This window comes from Eumetopias jubatus, unplaced genomic scaffold (assembly GCF_037043125.1).
Source record: "Eumetopias jubatus isolate StellerSeaLion01/CBP00866 unplaced genomic scaffold, mEumJub1_p1.0 scaffold_2, whole genome shotgun sequence".
Lineage (NCBI taxonomy): Eukaryota > Metazoa > Chordata > Mammalia > Carnivora > Otariidae > Eumetopias > Eumetopias jubatus.
The window spans coordinates 202,405,454-202,411,453 of NW_028274808.1; the positions used below are offsets into that span (position 1 = coordinate 202,405,454).

At 56.3% G+C, this 6,000-nt stretch overlaps 1 protein-coding gene across 3 annotated transcripts in view; it reads right to left on the bottom strand.

The window, feature by feature from the left end:
- Positions 1-3,888, bottom strand: part of PCGF3 (polycomb group ring finger 3) — a 52,682-nt gene extending 48,794 nt beyond the window's left edge. For 2 of the 3 annotated variants that reach the window (XM_028087545.2, XM_028087555.2), the window contains exon 1: positions 3,807-3,888. The gene's annotated coding sequence lies outside the window, so the exon portion shown is untranslated. The remainder of the gene's footprint in view (positions 1-3,806) is intronic. The other variant, XM_088021278.1, reaches the window with a different exon arrangement.
- Positions 3,889-6,000: the final 2,112 nt, after the last annotated feature.

Below are 6,000 nucleotides of genomic sequence, written 5' to 3' on the forward strand. Positions count from 1 at the left end.
CTTGCAGAACAATATAGTTGTTTTTTGAAGCACAATGAATTGGGTAGCGTTTCTGCACTATTACTGGCACATATCAGAAGGGTAGTAAGAAACTGTCCCCAAACCTCAACATACTTCAATAGTAAAATTAATTTTCAATTTCAAATTCAATTCCAACCACTAAGCAAATAGCTTCAAATGAAATAATAAATCCTGGCATTTAATAAAGAGTAACAATATAAACCAAAACAAACCTTGCTTTATAATTCAAATCTAACAACTCAAATAAGTCATTCCAATCACTGGCAAAGGGCCCTGCCTCACACTAGCAGGGTGGAACCCTGGCAGGTCCAGAGAGAACTGGGCAGCAGGAGGGGACACTTCCTTCCACAGAGGGCTCCTGGGACAAAGTACCCCCCTGGATGGGCATGCTTTACAGCTCCATGCTACAGCCCCAGCCCAGAGTGCCAGAGAGAGGCATGGTACTGGAGTCCCGGTACATCAGGGAGCTGCAAGCCCTGAGCACTGAGGCCCTTACATTCAGGATCCTGGAGCATGACTTCCTTACAAGGGTCAAACATCCAAAACGTCTCAGGATCTTACCTCTGAAAAACTTCTTACAAAGGCCAGTTAATAATTCCTGGAGCAAAATCTTGGGCAGGAATAAAAGGATGCTCTGGAAACACTGAAATCATTGAACTTGAAGCTATCAAAGAATGCTACAGCACTCAATTTAATTTGCAGGGTTGGCGGGGGAGTTGCTTATGGTTTGCTACAAGTGCAATTCCCAAGAATCTTCTCTATTTATAATTTATTTTCCCTCATGTTTAAGTTCCAGAGGTTTCAGTCATTATGTTGACATCAGAGAAACCTATACAATTAAAGAGATAGCTGAGTTGTTGCAACCTTGTATTTAACAAACTGCTCTATATACAATTCTGCTAATTTACTTACAAGGTATTTCTCAGGTACAGGCCCTATATTAGCTGAAACCTGATAAATGACAGGCGTTAAGATGGCCACAGTGACTACCACCCCCACTCCCAGTACACACACCCTTCCTCTCGAATGAGGGCTGGGGCCAGTGACTAGGTTCTAACAAAGACAATATGGCAAAAGGGATGGGATGTCCCTGCCAAGATTAGGTCATGAAGATTGTGGCCTTCTTGCTTGCTGTCGTGTTCTATCACTGGCTCCCTCTGACTTGCCCGATGAAGAGCCCCAGCGGCTGAGTGAGCAGGCCTGGAATCACAGTCAAACACACAGTCAAACCTTCGGATGAGACCACAGCTCCAGCCAGCACCCTGAAGGCAGCCTTGTGAGGCTCTGAGCCAGAGGATCCAGCTAAGCAGTGCCTGGATTCCTGACCCACAGAAACTGTAAAATAATAACTGATGTTTTAAGGCACTAAGTTTTGGGGTAATTTGTTGGACAGCAATATATAAATAATGCAACTATGCAGCACTATCACACCTTTAAAAATCCAAAAATAGGAAAATAAAGAGCCTAACCAAACCTGAATGCCCAATTTGGCAAGTCTTTTCCAAAACTTCACAAAACAAATTAAGTTTTAAAAAAGGAACAAAAGTACAAAAAAAGAAAAAAATCAGAACTAAGTGTTGAGTAAGAAGGTCCCAAGTGTGGTTACATTTGGCAAATAAAAGTTCCTAAGCTGGACTATGTGGGGACTCCATTTGGTTAAGATTTGGTCCTATGAAATGTCAATCTGAAAATCTAAACGGGTTTTCTCCCAAGTAACCAAGCAATGAAGTTGTGGCACAAAGTGAAATACTGAACTGACCAGTTCAAGTGTCTTTCCTGGGAGTCCATATAGCCCAGAGTTTTAGATTTATATCTCGTCCTACTGCCCAATCTCTGGATAAGTTTGCAAGCCTAACACACGTTGATCTTTCTAAAAGTATTCCTGCTGTTCACTCATTCATTCACGCACTCACTCTTTCATTTAATAGTCGTGTGCTGCCTCCTGACCTCACACCAGGCAGCCAGTTCTGGGAGCTGAGCTGGACAAGGCCCTTGCCCTCCTGGGCTTTTCATTCTCTCAAACTCCTCCAGCATTATCTTACTGGACACAATCTGGAGCCATTCCCCAATCAAAGAGCAGCACATAACACACCCTACTTTTTCATTAGCACTTTCAAATGAAAGGAGAACACGGGTTCTAGATGAAAGTCTCATTCAAAGGTTTCAGAGAAGCAAAGACCCCCAATTGCTAGGTCCTTTAATATTTTCCTTTCCGGGAGGAGAAGGTGCCTGATCCACTCACCTGATATGTATGCCCGCCTGCTCCAACTTTCCTGCCCTGGGCCGGCACCCCGAAACACTTCCCTAGGCTTCCAATACTCCTGGTTGGACCCCACCCCTCCTAGAACTTCCTGGACACTGAAAACACCTCCAGTCTCAGGTTGGAGGGTACACGCACACAACCACATGACCTCCACAAATGGAGAGAGAGGAGGGCAGGAGTGGCTGAAGGTGATGAACACTGACCACGAGGCCAAAGGCAAAAGACAGTGGGCCTGGAGTAGGGGCTGGAAGAATAAGGTAGGGGACCTGGGGAGTGAGCACAGTGCTGGCTTGAGGCATGGAGCCAGTGTGGATTAGGAGCTCCGCTTGAACCCCTAGGGACATGAGGGTGGTCTCAACCCTGCCTCACATGTGTCCCTAGGGCCCAGCCAGGCAGCGTCTGCGCAAGGTCAAGAAGGTCTGTAGGGCTGGCCCAGGTGCTCATAAAATCAGGGTGCTCAAGCGCCTCAGAGGGATTTGCACTGTGGGGCTCAGGTGACCAGGACCCCCGATGCCCCCAAGCCTTCACAGCAGGTGGATCCAGTCGAGCAGACTGGACGTATTAAGGCACCTCTGGATCCTGCCCCAGGGGTCCAACGCCCTGGAGGGCTGGCTAGGGGTGCCAGCATTCCTTAGGGTCCACTCTTGGGGTCTGGGTGATTGCCATCGACTTGCTCAGGAGTTCCGGCCTTCTGAGGGACCTGTCTCCAAGTTCCAGCTCTTGTCTGGGTCCTGGCCCTCCCTGAAAGCCTAGCTTCTTCATGGTCCTGGCCCAGCATCCAGACGCTCCCAAATGACCTGCCCCCGGAGTCTGTCGCCTGGGATGAGCCCTCCTCATGGCACCCTGGCCTCCCACCCAAAAGGGACTGTCTCAGGGTCTCGGAGGCGCTCCCAGGGCTGTTCCAGGATCCCCGCCCTCTCTGGGGCCAGTCTTGGCGTCCTGGCCCCCTCCTCGGTGACCCAGCCCCGTTGTTCCGGCCCTCCCTGGGTCCTGCCAGCTCCTGGGGTCCGGCCCTCCTCAGTGACCTGTCTCGGAGTCCAGCCCTCTCTGGCTCCTGTCCAGTCTCAGGGTCCCAACCCTCCTTGGTGACCCGCGCTGGGGCTGGACCCTCCTGACGACCCATCCCAGGGTTGGACACCCCTCGGTGACCCATCTCTGGGTCGGTCCGGCGCTTCCCGGTCCCTGTCGGGTGCGTCTGGGGTCTAGCCCTCCTCCGTGAACCGTTTCAGGGTCTGGCCTTCCCCGCTGGCCCGTCCCGGGGTCCGGTCCTCCCTGGGTCCTCCCCGATGACCCGTCCCGGGGTCCGGCCCTTCCCCGTGACCTGTTCCGGGGCCTCGACCCCGTGGGTCCGGCCAGCGCCCGGAGCCTGCCGAGCCGTGTGGGGACTCCGCGGGCCAGGCCGACGAGGGGCGCAGGGGCGCGGGCAGGGGTTCCGAGCCTTCCCGGCCCGCACACCGGCCGAGGCCGCGGCCTGAGGAACGGGCGCCGCGGGCCAGGCCAGGCGGGGCGCGGACTCACTGACCTGCCGTCTCGGCTGCGGGCGAGCAGGGCGCACGCGGGGGCAGCGCCGGGAGTGGGGGGGGGCGCCGCTCCCTCCGGGTCCCCCCCAAGAGCAGGAGAAAAAAACCCGTCCGGAGTTTAAAACAAAGAGGCGGAAATGCCCGAACGGAGCCGAGCGGCGAGTCGGGGGCGCCGCGCAGGGAGCATGCGCGTTGCGCGGCCCGGCTCCCACCCCGCTGCCGGGGAGGGGGCGGGGCCCGGAGGGGGCGGGGACTGAAGGGCGGGGGCGTGGCGTGGTCAGAAGGCGCAGGCGCGTTCGGGCAGGGCTTGGCCGAGGGATCGGGAGCTGGGAGGGTGCCAGGGGCGGGGCCCGCAGAGGAGGCCGGGGATTGCGAGGGCGGGGCCGGAGGGGGCGTGGGCAGAGGGGGCGTGGTCGGCGGGTGCTGCGCCGGGGTTGGGGGGGGAAGAGGCCTGCGGGACACAGGATCTAGTAGTAGGCAGCTGGCGCTGAGCCCGGCTCCCGGACCGGGGCATTCTTGTGGCGGAGTCGGTCTCGTTCTTGCGATCCAGTCCTTTCTGGGACCTAGCACAGAGCGCTCTCCGTGCACCAGGCGGGACAGTGGGCAGCAGGGCTGACCCCGCAACTCTGTGTGTCCACCCTTGCACAGGCTCTGCACTGGAGCGTAAGTAGTGACCGTGACGTCCATCCCCTCCTGGGGTCCACAGCTTGGCGCGGGGGGCGCAATAACAGAGGAAAAAACAAATCTGGTGTCATGTGGGAGCCAGATAAACTGGGTGGGGGAGGCAGTGGATGTCTGGAGTGTTAGTTACAATAGGGTGGATGGGCATGTAAGGGACACAGAGGGAGCCAGTCATAGAGGCACAGAGTCGGAACATAGAGGGAACGAGCCCTGCAAATATCTGGAGGTGGGGTTCACAGGTAAGTTGTCCTGCCAGCACCAAGGTGCAAAGGGGGGGGGGTTGCAGGATGCTTTCCAGGGGCCAGCATGGGAGCCAGGGGGCATGGGGCATGGAGAGGGAGGAGATGAGGTCAGATGGAGAGGTCCCTGGGCGTTCGGTGCAGAGGGGTGTTGGCATGGTGCCGGCATGGTAAAGCTTCCCTCTGGCTGTCTTGTGTTTGTCTGGCAGGAGCAGTGAGGGAGACAGTGCAGGGAAGAAGCCGCGGTGCTGCACCGGGTGGTGCCCTGGAGGGGAGGAAGTGTGGACTGCTGGGGCTCAGCCTGAGAACAGGCAGGGATGGGTGAGGGACAACCGGAAGGGTGGACAGCCGCTGACAATCTGGGGATGGTGATGGAGCCCAGGAGAGTGGGGTCAGCTGTAATAGCCCTGTGGCTATTACAATGACCCCGTGGCCCTGCTGTGAGTCTGTGGGCTTCAGGAGTGGAGTCTGAGTTTGCAGTGTTCGGAGTGAGGGGTGGGGGGGCTGAGCCCCCTGCCCACGTGGAGAAATCAGAGAGTCCAGGAGGATCCAGCAAGAAAGACCCAGATAGAGCAGACTGGGGAGAAGGGTCCCCAGGGCTGAATGATGTCTCGTCAGCTGCTGAGAGGGGTGTGGGAGGCGGGGCCCTTCTGGGAGCTTGTCCAGTGCAGTGTGGTTGCGTTGCCAGCGCAAAAACTGAATTGTGCTGGGCTCAAGGCGGGAGGGTAAATACAGACAACCTTTCCAGGTGTTTTGCTTTGGAGGGTTTCTGGGACTAGAGGGCTGTTTTCTGTGTGGGTCAGAGCCTCAGTGGTACTGATGGGTACAGGGAGAGATGAGCACACTGGAGAGAGGGAAGGCTGCCTGAGCCCAAGTCCTCACCCAGGACGGGGACCAGATCCGGGGCAGGGGGCTGTGGCAGCCTTTCACACTGGGGGAGGAAGACCCCGATGCAGGGAGTGGGGCCTGGGCAGCATCTCATCCAGCTGTTTCTATTTTCCAGGGAAATGGCAGCTAAGTTGAACCAGTCTGGAGTGGAGGCCTGGGTGTCAGAAGTGGGGATAACAGGCCTGGAACAGCCCTGGGCACAGAGCAGTGACCCCGGGAAGTCATGCAGTGGCCTTCTGACACTGTAGCTGCCTGTCTGCAAATGGGGGAGAGCCAGAGTGTGTGCATGAGGCATGGCCACAGGCCTCTCTCCAAGAGTGCAGACAGAACATCTGACCTGCCTGCTCTCCCCGGGGACCTCATCAGCAACAACACCCGAGACCTTGGC